The sequence below is a fragment of the Meles meles genome, chromosome 2 (assembly GCF_922984935.1).
Source record: "Meles meles chromosome 2, mMelMel3.1 paternal haplotype, whole genome shotgun sequence".
NCBI lineage: Eukaryota > Metazoa > Chordata > Mammalia > Carnivora > Mustelidae > Meles > Meles meles.
The window spans coordinates 67,858,018-67,879,728 of record NC_060067.1 but is presented as its reverse complement, the minus strand read 5'-3'; the positions used below and the strand labels follow the sequence as shown (position 1 = coordinate 67,879,728).

The 21,711-nt window shown below is 57.4% G+C and overlaps 1 protein-coding gene across 1 annotated transcript in view; it reads left to right on the top strand.

The window, feature by feature from the left end:
• Window positions 1-7,861: 7,861 nt before the first annotated feature.
• Window positions 7,862-21,711, top strand: part of RGS12 (regulator of G protein signaling 12) — a 101,076-nt gene continuing 87,226 nt past the window's right edge. Inside the window, exon 1 of the mRNA XM_045998004.1 lies at window positions 7,862-7,944. The gene's annotated coding sequence lies outside the window, so the exon portion shown is untranslated. The remainder of the gene's footprint in view (window positions 7,945-21,711) is intronic.

Genomic DNA, 21,711 nt, shown 5'->3' with positions numbered 1-21,711 from the left:
CGATAACAATGTTTGAACATGATATATAAAATCTGTGGTTCTTTTTCCACTATAAATATTTGCTCTGGGGCGCCTGCGTGGCTCAGTGGGTTAAGCTTCTGCCTTCAGTTCAGGTCATGATCCCAGGGTTCTGGGATCGAGGCCCACATCAGGCTCTGCTCTGCGGGGAGCCTGCTTCCCCCTCTCTCTCTGCCTGCCTCTCTGCCTACTTGTGATCTCTGTCTGTCAAATAAATAAATAAAAATGTTTAAAAAAATATTTGCTCTAAGAATTTTATGGATGGCCCTGGTTTCTTCTGCCTCAGGGAATTGCATCAGAACCACACTGATGGGGCTCAGGTCCTAATCTCAATGTCCTGGGTTCGAGCCCCGCATCAGGCTCTCTGCTCAGCAGGGAGCTTACTTCTCCCTCTCCCTCTGCCCCTCTCACCCGCTCACGCTCTTGCATGGGTACATCCCCAAAAGAATTGAATGCAGAAATGGGACATGGGTCAGTCCACCCATATTCCCAGCAGCATTATTCACAGTAGTTAAAGTGTCTGAGGACAGACGGACGGATGGGAAGCCGAATGTGGTCCATCCACACAACGGAAGGTTAGTCAGCCCTAACCAGGAGGGAGACACTGACACCTTCCGCCACGTGAATGAACTTGGAGAACATTAGACATTATGTTCAGTGAACGAAGCCAGTCCCCTAGGGACAAATGCTGGGTGGCCCTGAGTACAGGAGGCCCCCCCATCAAAGCACAGAGAGGTTGATGGTGTTGTCAGGCGTGGGCAGGGACGGAGACTGTGTTAATGGGGATAGAAGTTCAGTTTTGCAGGATGGAGGGAGTTCTGGGCTGGAGGGCAGGACGGCTGCCTATTATGCATGTACTTAAAGCCAGTTAACAATAGTTGTGGTAAACTTTGTGTGTCCCTTTTACCACATTAAAAATAATTGGGGAAAAAGACTTCGTTGCCTCAGCTCGTCTTTTCGATTTTGTGGTTTTGTGGGAATTTTTGTCCAGGACATTTTACTGGCTAGTTTATTCAGTTTGAGACCTTGGGACAGACCTCAGAGGAGCAGGGGCCTCCTGGGGCCATCCTGCCGGGTGGTCGGGCAAGCATGTTCCGAGTGTAGGGCCAGCAGCACCCTGTGCCCAAGGCCTCATCCCTCCTGGGGCCAAGAGCTAGTGCAGTCCTGCCGCACAGGAGACACCCCTGGGAGCCCGCCTTTCATTGCAGATCCGAGAGGGGGTGAGGTAGAAAGTGTGTGAGGTCTGCTCTTGGGAGCACTGGGGCCCAGGGCTTGGTAGAATTCTCCAGTCTCCCAGGAGGAGGATGGAAGCTTCCCTGGACAGAGACCATGTGTTCCAGGCCGGAAAGGGTCCTATAGGGCCTGGCCTGGCACTGCGGCCGTCCATGCTGGCTGTCCCCACCAGGTGCTGTGTAGGTGGCTTGCTCCGGTGGCTTTATGGGGAGCAGAAGACCGGGGGTGTGGAGAAGGGTCCTTCTTCCTCCAGGCATGAAGGACGGGTATCCTGCTAGCCATGAAGGGCACGGAGGCAGGGCCCTGGGCTGGGGGCTCTGGGGACGCAGGACTTCCCCCGCCCAAATCCAGCAAGGCCCAGCCACACCTGGACGAGGGGCCCCCCAAAAGGGAAAGGTCACACTTTCACCCCAAAGAGCTCCCAAACCTTCCTCTGTCCTTAGAAGTGCGTGAGAGGGCGGGGGATGGTAGGAGATCCCTGCCCACCTGCCTGTCCCCTGCCACCGGCGAGGCAGCTGTGGGGAAGGCTAGGCAATGGTATGTCTGCGGCCGGCCTCAGTCTCCACACCTATAAATGGGCACGTGCAGGGCTGCGTGGGGATGAGGAGGCCGCCGTGGGGAAAGCACCCACTGCTGCCTTACTGGCTGTGGCCGAAGGCCATTCTGTGCCCAGCTTGGAGCCCCTTCCTCTGGGACGTGGCCTTGATCTGGGTCTTGTTGGGCGAGGGCTGGGCTGGTACCTTGCCATGTCAGTGACTCAGAAAGAGGAATCCACCATTTTTATTAAAAAGAACGCTCATCTCTTCTCATCTAAACGTTCACATCCTAAGGCTGACCTCTGGGTGCTGCCTGCTCACGGTGAGGGAAAAAAGCGAGCCGCAGGCAGCAGCCACTGTGTCCCCTGGGAGCAACGTGCCAGGGGCCTGTGGTCACCGTGGAGTCGCTGGGGGGCAGGGCTCAAAGCGCAACATTTAGAAATGTCTCCTGCTGTCAATGTCCTATTTGGAGGTGATGCTCCCTGAGTTACTTCATGCCTATTTTCTTTCTCCAAAGACACGTTTCCCCCAAAGAAGAAGAGACATCACTAAGCCAGGTCTGTCCAGGAAGGAGGTGTTCACACCATGCTGGGGACTCCCTTTCCTGCCCCTGACCGTGCCCGAGGCAGGCCTCCCTGGGGGGCCTCCCTGTCCCCGGCCCCGGGCAGTCCTGTGCAGTCCTCCCCAGGGCCCCAGGGAAATAAAGTCCAGTGCATGCAGGGACAGTGGGCTCCTGGTCATTAGTGTGGGTTCTGTTCGGGAATGATGTGGTCCTATGTAGTTAACGCATATTCTATTTGGTAACAATGTCCCTAATTAATACGAGTTCCATTTAGTAACAATATGCTTTATTTAATTAATTTCATGTGTCCTGGGTAAAAATATCAGGCTTCGTGTGACTTATCCCCTGTTCACTGGCCCTAATGAATTCCACAGCCCGCCGTGGGCGGGGTTGGTGGGCATTCGGGGAAGGAGCAGCTTGCCCCCCAGAACGTCAGAGAGGGCCTTAGGGGGAACCTAGAGCCAGAGTGATTCAGGGGCCTAGGTGTGAGTTGGGCTGGACTGAGACCCTGAAGTCCTGCGTGCATCTCCCTGGTGTCCCTTCCGACTCCCGCATGGGCCCTATCCTTCTCTGGTTCTACTTATCCCCTTGGTTCCTATGCCGGGAGCCCCGGCTCTCCCTGGCCCCCAGATCCCCTGCTGCTGCTCCCCTGGGTGCTGTTGGTCTCTGAGGCTTGGTCACTGTCCCCGCTTCCCAGCATCAGGGCCGCTCCCTTCTGGAAACGCAAATCCGCCCTGTCTCCTAGGCATGGTTCCCAAACTCTGAGTGTGCGGCCCTGCAGACTGACACACCTGCAGGGCTGGTCTGCTGGGACGTCCTGGAGTGTCCTGCTCTCCAGCTCTGGACGGTGTCCTCAGGCTTGGCAGGCGCTCGGGGTTAGGTGGGTGATTGGGGTCTACCCTTCTGATGGTTGGCCGCGGTCCTCCCTATCCAGGAGCACTGGGAGCAGGGGTGGCATGGGACAGATGGGAGCTCGACCCCTTTATGAAGCGACAGGATGGTGACAGGTGGGGTGGGGATCTGATGGGGGCACGAATGGACCTCCCTTCCCCCTGGGCGGAGTGTTGGGGCTGACACCCCTGAGGTGAGCCCTGACAGGTGAGGAGGAAGGCCCCCGGGGTGACCGGCCAGCAGGCCTGTGAGGACAGGCCCACAGGAAGAGCCCAGCTGGAGACAGAGCAGAGGACATGGGCCTGTGGCTCAGCTTGATCTGCTGGGTGCTGGACCCCAGGCCCCTAATCCGACCTCATCTGTCCCAGCCGGGGCCCCACAGTCCCATCTTGCGGCTTTTGGGAAGCGCAAAGGGGCCCTGTGCCGGGGAAGCTGGAGCACCGGCCTCGGGAACTGGACTGTCAGCTTTCTTCCTGCAGCCGAGGCCACCGTGGGACTGTGAGTAGGGATCAGGGACCGCCAGCAGGGACTGCACAGCAAAGGCGGGCTTGGGGGGCGGGCCAGGCCATGTGTGGGGTTGGCCTCAGGTGGTGACCCAGGCGCAAGGGAGCAGCCGTGTCAGGCTTTGGGTATCATGTAGTGCTGAACTCTTGCAGAGCCTGTCCAGCCTCAGTCCCTGTCTGTAGAATGGGCTGGTACTCACATCCAGCCCACAGGGAGGTGGGTGGTTCTGATGCGAGCAATGCTGAGCACAGCTGGGCACACTGACCTCAGTTTCATGGTGGCCAGTGAGGCAGAGGGGACAGTGAGGGGACACAGTGAAGGGGACAGTGAGAGGACAGTGAGAGGGGACAGTGAGGGGCAGCGAGGGGGACAGTGAGGGGACGGGGGGACAGTGAGGTGAGCAGTGAGGAGGGACAATGAGGGAGCAGTGAGGGGGACAGTGAAGAGGACAGTGAGGGGACAGTGAGAGGGGACAGTGAAGGGGCAGCAAGGGGGACAGTGCGGGGATAGTCAGGAGGGACAGTAAGGGGGACAGTGAAGGGGTCAGTGGGAGCAGACAGTGAGAGGTGTCACAGAGTAGGTGAGGTGGATGAGGCCACCGTCCCACTGAACCTCTCCTGGCTTGGACCCTGTGACCCCGGGGGCTGCATCATCTCCTGTGGGCCTGCATCCCAGGGGACAGAGAGCAGGGTGAACAGGGCATGGACCGGCTGGGTCAGGACCACTGCCGTGTGGCCTGACTCCCCCCAGCACTTCCCCCAGCACCTCCCACGTGGTGGCTATAGAATGTGGCTCATGCAGCAACTGGGTCCTGGAGGGACCACAGGTCACACAGTGGCCCTTCTGAGTGTGGCTTTGCCTCCGATGGAGGCAGGGAGTCAGGACCTTCCGGCCCTGGAATCCCTGAGCCCACAGGGCGGTGGGTGGCCAGGGTGTCCCGCTAGATGCAGAGCAGGGTTTCTGCCCAATGTTCTGTTTAGGGGCTAGGGGATGACAGCGGGGTCGGCAGACCCGGCTGCCTGCTATCCGGACCGGGCCCCTCCGCACAGGGTCATCTACGCACCTGCAGTGGGGACTGTAGGTCAGCCAGCCTAGATCACGGGGCACCCAGATTTGTGGCCAAATCTTTTCTTTGTGTGTCTGCCGGGGTGTGGCCGCTGCTGGGCAAGCGCACCTGTCCTGGGATCAGGCCATGGAGGCTGGGACCTTGGAGGCTGGGACCTTGGAGGCTGGGAGCCAGACCCCGAGGGTAAGGGCTGCTCAGAGCAGAGCCCCAGGGCCAGCGGGACCAGAGCGAGGAGCAGGCCCTGTCCTTGCCCACCACCGGATGGGCAGAAGGAACTTGACTTAATTGAGAAGACATATCTGCTCACACAGGACTCAGTTTCCCCTTTGACCTCTCTGCTCAGCCTGACACACGGCGCATGTCTGTCTCGCACAACTTCTCCTGATGACTCCGCGGGATGGGCAGGCGTGCTGCCTACCCCAGAAGAAGCCCCTCAGCACCACCCCTGCTGGACCAGCATCCGCTCTCCCTGTGCTGCCTCTTGGACATCCCTGGCTCGCCACCCCACACACGGCTGCCTCCTTTCCCATCCAAGCCTGCCACACGCATGGGTGCTGCGCAAGGGTGGAGAAGCAAGCCGAAGACAAGAGAGAGGCTGCAGCTCCTCGCAGAGCAGCTCTCCGCTCCTCTGCCCTGTGCCCAGGGCCTGGAGGCTAGGCTGCCCCTGCCTCCAGAAGGTTCCCTCCGTGGACTCGGAAGGAAGAGCTGTCAAAAAGGAAAACTTGAAGGGGGTGGCATGGAGTGGGGAGAGAAGTATATCTGAAGCCAAACAAAGCGGGTGATCCATTCCGAAAAGGAAGAGGACAGGAGGGTGGCAGGCAGTGAGGGTCAGATTTGAAGGAAAAGAAGGCCTGAGAGGAGGGAGGAGTCAAGGGCAAGCAGGAAGGAGCAGCCCGCCCAGTCCCCCCAAAGTAGGCTGCTGAGACAGGCCAGGCAGGCAGACTTTCAGGAGGCAGGAGGGACACACGATCATCTCCAAAGGGGCTGTGGCCTCCAATGGGGCAAGACACTGCTCCCCTGCTCTCCAGCCCCTGGTCCTTGGACTGCAGAGGAGGGCTTGGGTGCTTGTCTCAGTCCTTCTGGGTTGTTATAACTAAAATACTAGACTGGGCGGGGGTGCTTATCAACAACAGAGTTCTGGAGGCTGGAAGTCCATGGTCAAGGCATCAGCAGCTTCTGTGTCTGGTGAGAGCTTCCTGGTTCATGGACATGGTGGAAGGACAAGGGGGTTCCCTGGGGTGTCTTCTATGGGGCACTAATCCCATGCATGGGGGCTTTACCCTTATGATCTGATCACCTCCCTAGGGTCCCACTTGCTAACACCCTCGCACTGGGGGTCAGGCCTCAATGTGTGGATTTCCAGGGTATGCATTCAGCCCGTGGCAGTGTTGTGGGGATGATTGGCCCCCAGGGTGCCCAGGGCATTGGGGCTCTCTGCCCCCCCTCCCCCCATTGATGGCTCCCAGCATCACCTGTGTGAGGCTCACAGTGTAGCACGCTCTCCAGGTGTTTCATCTGCAGTGAGGGGAAGATGCACACACCGCAGGGGAAGGATCACCCTTGCTATCCTCCGGTATCACTGGAAGGAATAGGAAATCTAACTTCATTCTTTGTTTTTTTTTCCATTTGGTTGGTGGTGGGGGAGCTGGCCGCGTGATGCTGGTGTATCCGTCATGATGAGTTAAAACCCAAGGGGGTGGGCGCCTGGGTGGCTCGGTGGGTTAAGCCGCTGCCTTCGGCTCAGGTCATGATCTCAGGGTCCTGGGATCGAGTCCCACATCGGGCTCTCTGCTCAGCAGTGAGCCTGCTTCCCCCTCTCTCTCTCTCTGCCTGCCTCTCTGTCTACTTGTGATCTCTCTCTGTCAAATAAATAAATAAAATCTTAAAAAAAAACAAAAACCCAAGGGGCTCCAGCCACGTTTGGGAGCTGGCTGTGTCATGGAAGGTCAGGAGTCTTGGACTTGATTTATTTCTAGGCTTAGATAGTATAGCAAATGTTTCCCCATTTCCCCAAACTCTTCTAGCTGGTCGCTGTGACTCCAGGGAAAGTAATTTCCAAAGATACAGTGATTGTTAAGGAGGCAGGGGGAGAGCTAACCCCGGGGGCTCTCCGTGGGTCTCCCACAGGAGGGGAGGGGACCTCCAGGACAGCAGGGAGAAACTGCCTGGCTGTCACACCTGTTGGGAGGACTAGGGGCTGACCGTGCTCCGCAGGGGGCACCACACTTCTCATCTGCTCTCCTCCCTTAAAAATAAAAGGATTTCGGTGGATTACGGTCTAGATGCATATCAAGGTCTTCCGAGGGTGTGGGATCCCTGGTGCTGGGCGGCCAGAGCAGGGACGCGGCGGAAGTGCCAGCTCACCTTCTTTGGGACCCAGGGCCGGGAGACGGGAGGGGACACGAGGCGGGGGCGCAGGAAGGGACCCGGTCTGCGGGGGACCCGGGTGTGAGGGGGTGTCGGGAGGGACTCGAGGCGGGGGCGCAGGAGGGCGCGAGGGGACGGAAGGGGACCCAGGCACCGGTGTGAGGGGATCGGGGCCGGGAGAAAGGAAAGGACCCGAGCGGGGGATCTGGAAGGATTCCCCCGCGGGGACTAGCCACCACCTCAGCTCCGGCAGCGGAAGTCCCGTCCACGTTATGGAAGTTGAGGGGGTGGGGGGCCCAATCGGGCCCGCCCCGCCCCGCCCCGCCCCTCCCCGGCCCCTCCTCGCTACTTCCTCGCCCCTCCTCGCCCCTCCCCACCCCTCCGTGGCCGCCTCGCTGGCCCCGCCCCTGGCTGAGGCCGCGCCCCTCATTCTCTCCGCACTCTTCCCCTGGAAGCCCAACTGTGCACCCACTTTCTCAGCCCTGTAGGTGCCGCCCCCGTAGGCCCGCCCCACCCCCGGAGGCTCCGCCCCGCCACTGAGGCTCCGCCCCACAAGCAGAGGACTCCGGCTCTACCCTGGGACCCGCCCACGCTTCTAGAGACCACGCCTTCTCTCCGCCCGGCAGGTCCCGCCCTCCCGGTCCCGCCCCCAAGAGGCCCCGCCCTGTTGGCCCCGCCCCCGAGCCCCCGCCCCCCGGGCGGGCGGTGGCGGCTGAGCGACCGTTGCGCGCGGGCGGAGCGGATCGCGCCCGCAGAGCGAGCGGCCGGTAGGTTGCGGGCCGGGCGCAGGGCCGCCCCGCCTCCGTTTCTTTCTTCTCTGGGCGCGCGCTCGCGCCCTCCGCGGCCGGGCCGCCGGCCCCGCCCCCGCCCAGCGCGGCCGAGGGGGCCCGGGGGCGTCCGGCCGGCGTCCGGCTTGCCTGGGCCCCTCAACCCCGCGCCGCCGAGCCGCCCGGCCGCCGACCGCTCTCCTTTTGTTCCCGGGACTCCGCCGGGACTCGTCGTGGGCTCGGCGCGGGCTCGGCGCGCACGGACCCCTCCCGGAGCCTGAGTTGTGGGGTCGCTGAGGGGCCCGTCGCTCCTTGGCTGGACCCGAGGGCCCGGGCGGGGGGGGCGCGGGGCGGCGCCAGACGGGCTGGGGGTTCGGGCCTCTGTCCCCGCCGCGTTCGCCCCGTCCTGGGCCGGAGCCGGGGCGCCGCGGGGCCCGAGTCCACGCGGGGTCTCGAGTTTCCTGGCCGCCCAGTTGGCGGCCGCATTGTTCGGGCAGAGCTGCCTGGAGATCCCGACTCCGGCGGTTAACTGCAGCAGCGTCGGGGCCTCCGCCCTGCGGGTTCCCCTGGCCTGGCTGTGCTGCCATCTCGGGAGTTCTGGTGTAGACAGAATGGCTCAGAGCTGCGGGGCGTAGACAGAGCCCCAGAGTTGTGGGGTGTAGACAGAGCCCCTTGGAGTTGCGGGGTGTAGACAGAGCGGCTTGGAGCTGTGGGGCCTAGACAGAGCCCCAGAGTTGTGGGGTGTATCCAGAGCGGCTTGAAGCTGTGGGGCGTGGGCAGAGTGACTCCCAAGTTGTGGGGTGTGGACAGAGCCGCAGAGTTGGGGGTAGAGAGAGCCACCCAGAGTTGTGGAGTATAGACAGAGCGACCCAGAGTTGTAGGGTGTAGGCAGCAGCGCCAGAGTTGCGGAGTGTAGACAGAGTGGCCCGGAATTGTGGTGTATAGACAGCAGCGCCAGAGTTGTGGAGTAGACAGAGTGGCCCAGAGTCATGGAGTGTAGACAGAGCCCCAGAATTGTAGGATATAGACAGAGTGGCCCAGAATTGTGGAGTGTAGACAGCTGCTCCAGCGTCGTGGAGTGTAGACAGAGCCCCAGAATTGTAGGGTACAGACAGAGTGGCCCAGAATTGTGGGGTGTAGGTAGTGAGCAGCCCTGGAGTCATGGGGTATAGATAGAGGTCCCCCGTGTGCCCTGCCTGGCCATGCTCTTGGGATAAGCCCTTGGGCAGGTGGCTACCTGCTCTGTTGCTCATGGTGGATGGGCATGGGAATGGTGCCTGCCGGCGGGCCCCTCAGAATTCTCAGGGGTGTGTCTGAGGCCCTCGGAGCAGCCAGTGTCAGTGATTCTGTGGCCGCAATGGGGTCTGTGTGAGGCCTGGGGTCCTGCAGGAGTGTGTGCTCCAGAGGAGGGGCGCAGTGGGGGGTAGCACCCCCACCCCGCCCTGGGATGAGGCACAGGGAGCAGTCCTGGAGTCTGGAGCATGCTGTGGGCGGAGGGCGAGGAGTAGGAGAATGTGGTCACAGTTTCACTTTAGAGACATAATTGTCACCGTGTGCAGTTTCATGAAAATGCCACCTCACCCAGTGGCTTTGAGGACCAGAGACGGTGGCACAAGGGCCTGGCTCGGGACCCGGGCTGGAGGGACACTCCTCAGGCGGGCTGCCTATTGCCTGGGTACCCATAGCAAGAGCACTAGCTGACTGGCGATGAGGTCTGGGACCACTTGGATGGATGGGGCAGAGGAGGCCACAGTGACTGGAAGGAAGACCACGGACTTGGGCTGGACGTGGGGAGTGACCATGGTGGCAGTGTTGTGGGGCGGGGCGGGGTGAGGAGGGAGTCACCGAGCTGGTCTGCGTGGCAGAGAGAAAGGCGGCTGTGGGCTGGTGGCCCTGGGGTCAAGGGAAGGACTCTTCCTCCCCTCTTGCCAGAATGAGGGTGGGGGCCAGTGGAAGAAGGAGTGGAAGGGCTGTGGGAGAGGCTACGGGACGCGAGGGACAGAAGCGCTGCCTGCTTCCCTGGGAGGTCCAGAGGAAGGTGACCTTGAGCTGGCTTTCTGGTGACCACCTTCAGTCGTTGGTCTGTGCCGGAAGCAGGCCAAGCTGAACAGTCAGGATGCAGGGAAAGCAGCGCTGGTGGAGGGGGGGTGGTTCACACACTGGGGGCGGGTGGGTGCAGAAGGGAGTGGAGTGTAGATAGACCTGCCTTGTACGTGTCACAGCTCATGCTTTCCTTGACTTGGGTGGGATGCCCAGAAATGTTTTACTTTCTAATTGGCGCTTGAGTTTCCCATGGCTGCTGTGACAGGCGACCACACAGTTAGTGATGGAAGCTGCTAGAGGCCAGAAGTCCGACATGGGTGTCCTGGGACTGACACCAAGGTGGCGCTTGGGCCAGGGAGAACCCATTCAGCTTCCTGGAGGCTGTCCTCTGTCCTTGCTTCCCTGCCCCCGTCTCCCCAGCTCCCTCTGCCTCCTTCCCGTGAGGACCCCGATGATGGTGCTCAGACCCCAGGTCCTCTCCCGTCACAGGACCTGGAATGTAATCACACCTCCAAGTCCCTGGGGACTCTCAGGTGACATTCACGGTCTGGGGAGCTAGGACCTGAGTCTTAGGGGACCATTCTACCCTCCCACCATGCTTCTGACTGCAGTTCTGGGAGGACTGGGTCTTCCCCCTCCTCGCTGAGAAGCAGCCATCTCCATACCTTCCTCGGAGGCCTGGGGAAGAAGATAAGCCCTACTCAGGGTTCAAGGCTGCTAGAGGACTTGCTTTTACCTTTTAGGAGGTGATGGTCCCCCACTCCCTTCCCCATCTGATAAAAACTGTAGTTTCTCTTGAGAAGTGCACCCTATACGCACACATGCGTGATTTTATCATAGATGCAAGTTTCCCCATGATTGTCCCCACGTCCCCACATCCAGCCCAAGTTCTCAGGTTCACCAGGTTGATTCGCACTTGTGCTCCAGGCAGAGCTCTTAAGTCTAAACCTTCCGAAAGAAAACGTGTAGTTTGTCCTTTCTGCTCTCATTCCGTCTCCTGTCCAGTGGCTTTGCTGTCCCCAACCCCGCAGTTGTGGTGATCGCCAATGTATATCCTTTCCCATCTTTTTTCTTGTTGACACAGTCATTTATAGATGGACACACCCACACAGCACACCCCCCCCCTCAATCCGACACACAGACACCCCACACTGCTGCTGTCCTGCTCAGCCCTGTCACCCGCCTATGGAAGGACTCTTGCCTTACACCCAGCACGTGTCCCTCCACACCCCTATTGTGGCCATGCTTCTTGTTCTTCTCCCGGAGTCCTGCATCCTGCCCCAGTCTGTTTCTGTCCTGGGGGGCCCATGGCCGGCCGCTGCACAATGTTCCCTGGACTACTCTCCCTCTGTATTGGTCCCTGCGCTCTGGACCCCTCTTTCCTCTGCCTGCGCTCGATGCTTGTTTTGGTGAAGGACGGACTCTGGGTGATTTGAAGTATTATGTAGATACTGCTTTTTAAAAAAAGATGTTATTTATTGAAGGGGGCGGGCAGAGGGAGAAAGAATCTCAAGCAGGCTCCCAGCAGAGCATGGAGTCTCACGCAGGGCTCAAGCCCATGATACTGTAGACTGTGGCTTGAGCTGAAACCAAGAGTCAGATGCTTAACTGACTGAGCCACCCAGGCACCCCAGTGTAAATATTCCTTTCGTCTTTATTTTGAAAATATCTTTGCTCCTCAGTTACTTTTAGTTTAGCTGGGTATAGAATATTGAAATACTGAAAAGTATTTTCTCAGGATCTTGAAGCTGTTACTTCACTGCCTTCAGTTTCTAGCACGGGTGCCATTCTGAGTTCAGTTCTCTGTCGGTGGTGTGGCCCCAGGGAGCTCGTAGGCATGTCCCTCGTGGGCCTGTGCTCTGAAGTAGCCTGTGACAGTGCTTGCTGTCATCGCTCTGCCGGGCACATGCTGGGACCCTGTTACTCCTGAGAGAATTCCTTGCTTTCTGTCTTGTGTTCTCTTTCTGGAACTCCCTTTATTTGGAGTTTGGATCTCCTGGCTGAACTACTGATCCCTGAGTCTTGTTGGTCTCAGACAGATGTTTGCTGTACTCTTGGGAGACGCCTGTGCATGTCTTCCAGCTCTTCCTTTTGTCGTTTCATTTCTGTTATCCTTTTCGGTTTCCGAGCATTGTTTTTTGATTTTCCTTTTTGAAAAAGATTTATTTGATAGAGCATGTGTGGGAAGAGGATTCTTAAGCAGATTGTGCTGAGCAGGGAGCCTGACGTGGCACTCGATCGCATGGCTCTGAGATCACTCATTTCCTGAGCCGGAACCAAGACTTGGACCCTTAACTGACTGCATCACCCAGGTGCCCCCCAATTTCCCTTTTCTTTTTTAAAAAATATCTTGTTCTTCATTTAGAGATGCAAGATCTTATTTTTTAGAAGATAATAAATATAACTTTGAATTGTTATTCTGTTTTCTTATTTTCCTCCCTCTCTTTTTTTTAAAATGTTTTTTTTTAAAGATTTTATTTATTTGACAGAGACAGAGATTACAAGTAGGCAGAGAGACAGGCAGAGAGAGGAAGGAAAGCAGGCTCCCTGCTGATCAGAGAGCCTGATGTGGGTCTCGATCCCAGGACCCTGAGATCATGACCTGAGCTGAAGACAGAGGTTTTAACCCACTGAGCCACCCAGGTGCCCCAACTCCCTCATTTTTCATGAGACTATAGCCTCTATGAGACCAGGTTTTCTCCCTCAATATTATTCATGGCTAATTTCAAACACCTGAAATTATGCCTAGCACCTAGAAGAAATACCATATAGCATTCACATCTCCTGTATTATTTCTATTGTTTGGGTGGTAGGGATTTGGGTCGTTCTGACAGTTCCTGAGAAAGGTTTTCTCAAGTCTCCAACAGCTTGAATTTGTCTCTTTCTACCTTTACTTCTTTCTGGTTTGGTTCACGTGTTCGAATCTCTGTTATTAAGTTCGCACACATTGGTGATGGTGATTCTGCTAATGAATGGGGCTTTGGTCTTGATATCTGATGTTTGGTTTTTTAGAGAAGAGGGTTGTGGCCAACGGGGAGAGAGAATCTCAAGCAGTCTCCACACTCAGCACGAGCCCGTTCTCACCACGCTGACATTGTGACCTGAGCCAAAATCAAGAGTCAGATGCTTAACCAACTGAGCCCCCAGGTGCCTTTGAAGTTCCATACTGAGAACGCTTACGGCTCTCTCCGATTTACGGTTTCCATGGTCTGGCTCTTCGGTCCTTTACGCTCAGCCTGTGTGTGTTCTTATGATGTTCAGAATCAGCGTCTTATAAAGCATATGCTTGAGTCCTGCTCATTGATCCAGTCTGAGAGGTTCCGCTTGTGATGTGAACGTTTTGTTCATTTACAGTTTTTAGTTTTTAACTAGCCTTCACATTGAAGACTTTATAATTAACTAATAAATAATAAACATACATTTTTCCAAAGCAGTTTGGAGGTGGGGCATAAATATTTGGAATACTTTTTTTTTTTTAAGATTTTAAATTTATCTATTTGAGAGAGAGAGGGAGCGAGAGAACAGCATGGGGGAGGAACAGAGAGAGGGAGATGCAGACTCCATGGAGCAGGGAGCCCGAGGCAGGGCTCAATCTCAGGACCCCAGGATCGTGACCCCAGCCAAAGGCAGACGTGTCACCGACTGAGCCCCCCAGATGTCCCTATAGAGCACATCTTCATCAGGCTTCTGCCCTGTGGCAGGCTGTGCACTCCGTGACTCCTCTTAGGACACGTTTTCCCCAGGAGGTACTGAGGCGGGGTGAGGCACCCAGACCACCCTGCTCACCAGAGGATGAGGCGCCCAGACCACCCTGCTCGCCAGAGCCCCAGGCCCCTAGCTGCCTGGAGTCCAGCCAGAAGCCCAGCTCTGTGGGGTTAAGCATTTATGGGGCGGTTGGGTCCTTAGAGGAGATGGGGCCCCTGCCTGCCCCCCTTGTTAGTTTCCTGTGGCCCTTGTCACAGCGCATCACAGACAGGGGACACTTAAAGTAGCAGGAATTTATTCTCTTGCGGTTCTGAAGGCCAGAAGGCCGAGTCCTGGTGTGGGCAGGGCTGGGCTCCCTCCGAAACTCTTGGGAAGGGTCTGTCCTGCCTCTTCCAGCTTCTGAGGCTACTGGCAGCCAGGATGGGGCCGCCCTGCCTTGTCCCTGCCTCCAGGTTCTGGGGACCTGTCCCCTGCCTGTGCTGGATCTTCGCTCTGCCTCCCCTCTCCTAAGGACGCTTGGGGTGGCGTCTGGGGCCCACTCAGACATCAGGATCATCTTGTGTCGCAGAAGCCTTCCCTTAAGCCTGTCTGCAAAGACCCTGTTTCGAAAGGAGTTCCCATTGGGTTCTACAGATTAGGGCCTCATGTCCTTGGGGCAACCATGCAGCCCACAACACTCCTGCCTGGACCCAGGAGGTGAGGAGCCATGTAGGGTCACCGGGGCTTGGGGCCTTCTGCCCATGTGACTGCCTCTGGCCCTCGCCCCTCCCATGGCTTCCATGGGGGGGCTGCCCTTGGCCTCCCCAGGGGCAGGACTGATGTGGCTTGTCCCTCTCACATTCCCCACCGAAGTGGGCCGGTGACTTGGTGTGTCTGCAGACTCCCTTATCTCCCCGAGAGTAACGGAGAAGGACGCAGAGAGCAGAAAGATTTCCTGCAGCCCTAATGGAAGCAGCAGACAAGGGACAGTACAACGCTCTCTGCCTACTCCCCTTGAACTCTGTAGGGAATGACCAGATTTGTCCGTGGGTGGAAGAATGCCTCGTGCGAGGCCTGCAGTAAGGTCCTTTGTTCTGTTTTTCTAGGCGGGGGGGGAGTGGGGGGGAGGCAGGGAGGCGTGGGGGGTCAGGCAGGGCTTGGCCTGTCCCCTCCTGTCCTGGGGCTGCCCCGTCCACATTGCCCAGGGAGGCTGGGGGGACAATGGGGGCAGTGAGGGTAATGGGATCCAGCCAGGCCCCAGTGAGGAGATGCTGAGGGATACTGAGTCAGGGGCCATGGGCACTGCGGCCTCCTCTGTCCCTTCAGTTAGATTTATCGGACATAATGTACTGCACAGTATTTGGGACATACCTAGACTCACACCCATCTTTGACCCGAAATTCAAAATGTAACCGGGTGTCGTGTTTATTTGCTACACCCGCCAGCTCATTGAACCGCCACAGACAGAAATACCAAGCAGAGCTAAGAAGGGATGTTCAAATAACAGGGGGGAGAATGGAGACGGCTTTGCCTCCAGTATACCAAGACTCTTGCGCTAGAATTTGTTTCTGGAATCAGAAAGAGCAGCCCGGTTCCATCAGCTGCAGAGGAAGCCGCAAGCTGGGGGTCGGTCCTGGCTGCGGGGGCCGGGTGGGAGTGAGCTGTGGCTTCAGGCCCTAGTCTGAGCTCCTCATGGAAGGTGTGGTGCCGAGCCTGAGCTGACAGCAGACTGCAGACATGGCCAGAGCGTGGGGTCCCCTTGTCTGCAGGGTGGTCAGGGGGATTGGTGGGGATTGGAGGTGTTCATGGGCTTCAAGCTCAGCCGAGAAGCAGTGAAGGGATAGGGAGAGGGCAAGTTGGGGGAACAGTGATTTCTTAAAAGGAGTCAAGGCTGTGTGCCCTCCCGTGTGTCCCCCGACCTGTGGGCGGTGGCATTGGTTTGATGAGCTGTGCCATCCCCCGGGGGCCATAGCCGGTCACTGTTCATCTGTCCCCTGGGAGCTGCTGTTGAAGCCACTCCACAGCTGTCGAGGGAACGAGCAATCACACAGATGCAGGAGCCATGGGAAGTCACGGGGCAGTGAGGCCAGGCCTGCCTCGGGGGGACGCGGAGGTTGGGGCCAGCCTCGGTGGTCAGGTATCCTTGTTCAGCCCAGCCCCGTGGAGAGTAATGCAAAACAAAAGAAGGGAGCCTGTGGGTCAGGCCGGTGGCCAGGGCCCTGCGTGTGCATGGGGGATGCAGGTTGTAGGTGTGGATGCCGGGTCACAGCAGGCGTGTCTTCGTCCCCTGAGGCTGCAGGTGCTTTGTCCCAGCCTCTGTGCATCATGTGAGTCCTGCTGATATTCAAGAATGAGTTTTCTTAATCGTCAGAGGTCTTGGGATTTTTATGTATTTCTTTGAGATGAGAGAGCATACGACATTTGCTTCTCTTAATCGGTTAGCCTACACATTTGGTTCCATGTCAACTTCACATCCCAAATAATTCTAATCACTCAGAAAGATCTGTGAATATATTTTGAACCTGTAAAATGGGCCTTTGTAATTTAAATGGTCTTTGTCTTTGTGCCAGTTCTAGACCTTGTCCTTCCCATCCCAGAGAAGGGGCAAACGCTGGGGGAGGGGTGTTGGAGCCGGGCCTCGGCCTGTAGGGGGACTCCAGGAGCAGGAGGGACGGACCCACGCTGCTGGGTGCTGTCCTGTTCCCACAGGCCCTTGTGTCTGGAGGGCAGCGACTGGGGCTGGAGAGGCGGGGAAGCCAAGGGGAGGCCAGGAAGAGGCTGAAGGGCTGTGGGCTCAGGGCTATGAAAATGCACAGGTGTCCTATTCTGAAGGAGGAAGCTGGATAAGTGTAGGGCTCGTGTTTCAAGCTTTCTTTGTGCTAAGGATGACATGAGCATGACTATTTCTTCAACTGCGTAGTAGAATTTTCAGAATTTCATTCCCTTTTCACATCAGACCGGGGGTAGTCATTGTACATATGTTTTTCTGATGGGTTTGCCAGTCTTGAAACTCTTCTTTTTCTTCTTTCTTTCTCCTCTTTCTTCATTGCTTCTCATTGCTGTCATTCCTGGTTCCAGGAGCCGCTTTACTATTGGAGTGCGTACTTGGCTCCCCTGCTGATTGCGGCTGCTCAGCGAGGGGCTGGTTCTTCCTGGCTCAGCCTGGAGCCCCGAGCCTAGAGCCTGGCCAGGAGGGCAGACAGGGATGCACACTGTTAGTACTGAGCCCGATGTGTGCCCCCCGTGGCTTGATCTCTTGGTTTCTTTGGACTCAGAAGTGTTAAACCTTAAGAATGGGCAGTTTAAAAAGCCCAACGCAAAACCTCTGTGTAATCACAAAATGCTAACCCAGGACATTGTATATATTGTGCTCTTCTGTTCAGCTTCGTAAATTATTCCGACAACCATGCACACAAATGATTTCATTGGCTACTGACGTGCTTCCTCAGTTTAGATTAGTGGCGAATTTGGGAGATGAAGCTACCTGGGGATTGAGCTAGACTCTCCGAGAACCAGGTAAATAATTTTGGTAGGAGGAGAACCTCAAGGGAGGTTAGCTCCTCTCGTGCTGATGAGCCCAGACTGGGATCGGTCAGCTGAGTCTGCGTTCAGTCGTGACCGTGACCATGGGCAGCGTGCCTGGGCCTTGCATGCTTCGTGGGGTAGTGGGATGGTCATGGTTAGCTGTGAGGTCACAGTGCTTACATAGTCACCCAGTGCGGTCACTGTCCTTGGCCGGTTTGCTCTGTTCTGTAGTCTGTTTATCTCAGGTGTGTGCAGACAGATTTCCTGAATCACCTCATCACAGATTAGCTGGAGGGAACCTGTGAGAAAGTTAATCTCACATTGCTGCCTAGAAATACATTTAGCGCCGTTTTGTCTGTGTTTATAGCAGCCAGGCTAAGGAGGGTGGGTCTGCTTCCAGGCTCGCTTACATGCTGGCTGTAACCTCCGAAGACCTCATGTGGCTGCTGGTGGGCCTCTTGACCTTGCTGTTGGCCAGAGACATTGTTGCCACTGGGCTCCTGGCCGCTGACTTCCCTCGCAGCGAGGGAGGGAGATGGCGAGGACAAAAGCCGGTCTCTGTAATCATCTTGGAAGTGGCTTCTCATTGCTTCTGCCCCGGTTATTAGAAGTGAGGCACTGGGTCCAGCCCAGGCCCCGCGGGTAGGGGGCTGCCAAGGGTGGGACACTAGGAGGGCATTACTGAGTTACAGTGTAAGTATAAATACAGGTCATTCTGCTCTAGCACTGCCCAGCCCCTGGCCCCAGTGCATCGTGGCCCTCCCAGTGCACAACACTCCCCCCAAGAGCCTCCCCAACCGCGTCAGCTTGCTGCAGAAGTCCCATGGTGTCAATCAGCACTGGGCATGTGTGAGCCTCCCACACTTGGTTCCTTGTTGCAGCCCCTGGAGTGCACTTCCCGGCATCCTGGACTCTAGAGGCTGGCTCCCAGACCCTCCCCCACACCAGGGTGCATTGTTGGCACAGACTGAGGCTAGCCACCGTGGCCACTCCTGCTCAGGACAAGGGGAGGGGGGCATGGGGCCTGGCGGGTGTTGAAAGTACCTTAGTCAGGTGTCAGGGTCTGGGAACAGCAGCTCTCAACACTGCCTTCCTGGCTTCTGAGCCCCGTCCTGAGTCACTGTCCCTTGTCCTGGGAGACAGCTCATGCTTTTAGGGGACGTGGGTCTTCACCTGCTTCCTGCCAGTTGATGGTTTGGGATCTAGTGTCCACTTTCCATTATGTGCTGCTTCTGACGCTTTCAGTCCCAGGTGCCGACACCTCGGCTAATAGAATTTTCTGGACCATCCGTGGGCCTCCTATGAATCACACTGGTGTTCACTCCCTTGGATGACGTTGAGATGAGCCCTCCTCCGTCTCGGGCTCCTGAAGGGTCAAGGGTGGAGGCCGTAAGCAGCCTTCTGGAGGCCCCGTTGCTGAAGGCGAGGGTCTGTGAGGTTCACCCTTCATCTCTCAGAAGCCCCGTCTGTCGCTCCAGTCCCATCCCTCCCCCGGCAGCTTTCCCTGACCTCACACGCACCGGCACTTGGCACGCACCGAGGTAGAAGGCAAGGCAAGGAGGTGGCATTCGGGGACATCAGGGCCCATGTGGACAGTGGGGATGGGAGTTCCTGAGGAGGCATGGAGAGGGGGAGGGGGAGGTACTGGCGAGCACCCCCAAGGAGAGGTGCCCAGCCGTGCCAGAGGGGTGCAGCAGGGGCAGGGGAGGCGACCCCGAATGGAGTCCTCATTGTGATGTCAGTGCCCTTCTCCTGCGCCGTTTTGCTTCCTGTCATATGGCTGGTTTTCCATCCGCGGGCTCTCTGTCCTGCATTGCAAACACGTGATGCTATGTGCTCACCGTCAGGTGCCTGCCTCGCTGAGAGCTCTCTCTTGGTGGCTATTTCCCTCCTTCAGTGTAAGCAGGTGACCATCTGCTCTGGCACTTGAACCTTGGGACTTCCCCTTTGGGTCTGTGTCATGCCCCTGGCAGGGGCAGGTGAGCTGAGCAGGGGACAGTGACTGTTCTTGCTGCCTGCCCACTGCCCTGCTTCCCTTGGTGTTGGGACTTAACTGGGTGGGAGGCTAGGTCTCTCACCTGCTGACCTGGGCAGTGAGGCTGACAGCCCTTGCTGGAGGAGCTGGGTTCAGGGGTTCGGGTAGAGGGGCAATGGGGTCTGGGAACAGGGAATGGGGCCGAGTCCTAGCTTCACCTTAGGGAACTCAGACATGTGCCAGAGTGGGTTTCTATCAGCTTTCTTTCTTCCTTTTTTCCTTTCCTTTTCTTTTTAGTAGGCTCCGCATCCAGTGTGGAACCCAGTGCAGGGCTTGAACTCATGATCCTGAGATCATGACCTGAGCTGAGATCAAGAGTCAGACGCTTCACCAACTGAGCAGCGCCCCCTATGTGAAACCTGCTGTTTGCTTCCTGTCATCCCTTTACTCTTTTCTGAGCTGGTGCTGCTTACACTCTTGCTGATTGATGGGGGAGTGAAGGGGGGGTGATGGCTCTGCTCACCCCTGGCCCACCGTGAGACTTGCTCTGTGGCCATGAGAATGCACTGCGCCCTCACCCAGCCCCGTTACACTTATGGCATGGTCTCCTGCACGGGAGCCAGCGGGGTGGGGGGCAGACCCCATGGCGGCGGAGGACACACCTTGGGCCACTGGGTCTCCGAGGTTGTGTCCCTGCTGGGCCAGTAGTGGGGCGGGACGGATGTGGGTCTGCAGAGAGAAGTCTACCGTCGTTTGTATACGACAAAGAATTACATGTAAAATGCATCACACACTTCGGTTAACTTTTATTTTTTTCTGATTACAGAAGTCATGTTTGTTCTTTTTCGAAATTTTAGGTGCTATGAACAAAACATTAAATTCCAATACTTAGAGAAAGGGAAGACTGTATCAGCCATATTTAATGGTTCAGCATGTGCTTACTGAACATCTTCTTAGGCTCCAGGGGACCCGGAGATGTGAGCACGGAGACCACCCACATAGCCACACGTCATGCGTGGGTCAGGGAGGGGAGTGAGCAGAGGGACCTGGGCCTGTGATGGGCCCTGTGGACGGTGGGTGGTCTGAGAATGGGTGTTCCCAAGGGGAGGGTGCTGTGAGCTTGGTGCTGGTGACAAGGGGTGAGAGCCAGCACATTCTTGCCCTTGGGGAACCACATGGGGTCCTGTGTGGCCCCCTGGGTCCTGTGGCTCCTCAGGTGGGTGGGGGGAGTGCTAGCAAGGATGGAAGCAAAAGCCTGGGCCGGCCCCCCTTCTCATGTGTGATTTCTTCGGGAGAGTCTGGGTCTTAACCATACACATGATCAAGGTCATCATGTGACCAAGGTCACAGGAATGGCTCGGCTGGTCCTCTAAGGTCTGGTTCCACAGTCCAAGAGCCCTGACTGAAACAGTCTGCTGCATTCTGTTTTAGCTGCTACTGGGCGGCCAGAAGGCAGGCTCCCCCAGGAGAGGCTCCCCCAGGACAGCGTCCGCGGGACAGAATTCCCAGGATGGGTTCCTCCAGGATGAGATCCCCCAGGACAGGCTCCCCTGGGTGGGCCCTGTTGTCTCTGTTGTTCCCTCTTCCTAGAACAGCGCCTGTGCAGAGGAAGTGCTCCTGGGTATTTAATGCATGTGGACAGACCTCAGCTCACTGTCTTGTGTTAGCAAAGGTGTTGAAGCGCTGCTGGTATTTGGGGGAGGAGTGCAGGCGCTGCAGGTGCTGCCTGTCCAGCTGTCCTTTTAAAGAATTTCCTTCTCTGGTCTCAAAGCCCAAGAAGCCTTTCTCGGACAGCATGGGACATTTTCCTTTTCTGGTCTGTTTGGGGCTTCAGCCCACCCCTGCAGGATGTCTGGGGGGTTGTTTACACATTGCTGGTGTTGACCGGATTCTCCGGGCTCAGGACAGCGCCACAGATCCCAGAGGGCTGTTCTGGGTGCGTCGGCCGCCGCGCACCTGTCTGGCCGGCTGGTTCGGGTGAGTGCGGTCTGTGCTCAGCCCCACACCAGCCTAGAGCTTGTATCCTGGGTGAATAAAAAGAAACACAACCCGGGGAGTCAAACAAATGGTACACGTCGGGGACGGCTCCCAGGTCTGGGGTATCCAGTTCATTCCGACCGTAGTCACCATGCGACAGACTCAGAGGTAGAGTGACTGCCTCCCTTCTGCACTGCCCTTGTTCTCCGGTGACCTTGACGCTGACGGGCTGAGGTTGGACACGCTGCTTTGTATGGCCCCGCTGACCTTTTGGAGCTACAGCAGGCTTGAGGTCTTGGGAATGGGGATTAATGACATCGCTTTACTCCCCGCAAGTCTTGGAGGTGCCAGCCACCTGTGGGGGAAGGGGAGCATGGGCAGGCTGGGGGGTACCGGGGGCATGGCCACTGGAATCCTGCTGGGAGCCCCCCACTCCCAGCCTCACTGTCTGCCGCCTTCTCACTGCTCTCATGCTTGTGCCGCAGCATGCAGGCAGGGAGCCGCAGAGCCTCCCAGGCCCGGCTCTGCTGTTTTCATGGCTTCTCAAGCAGATTCTGTCCCTT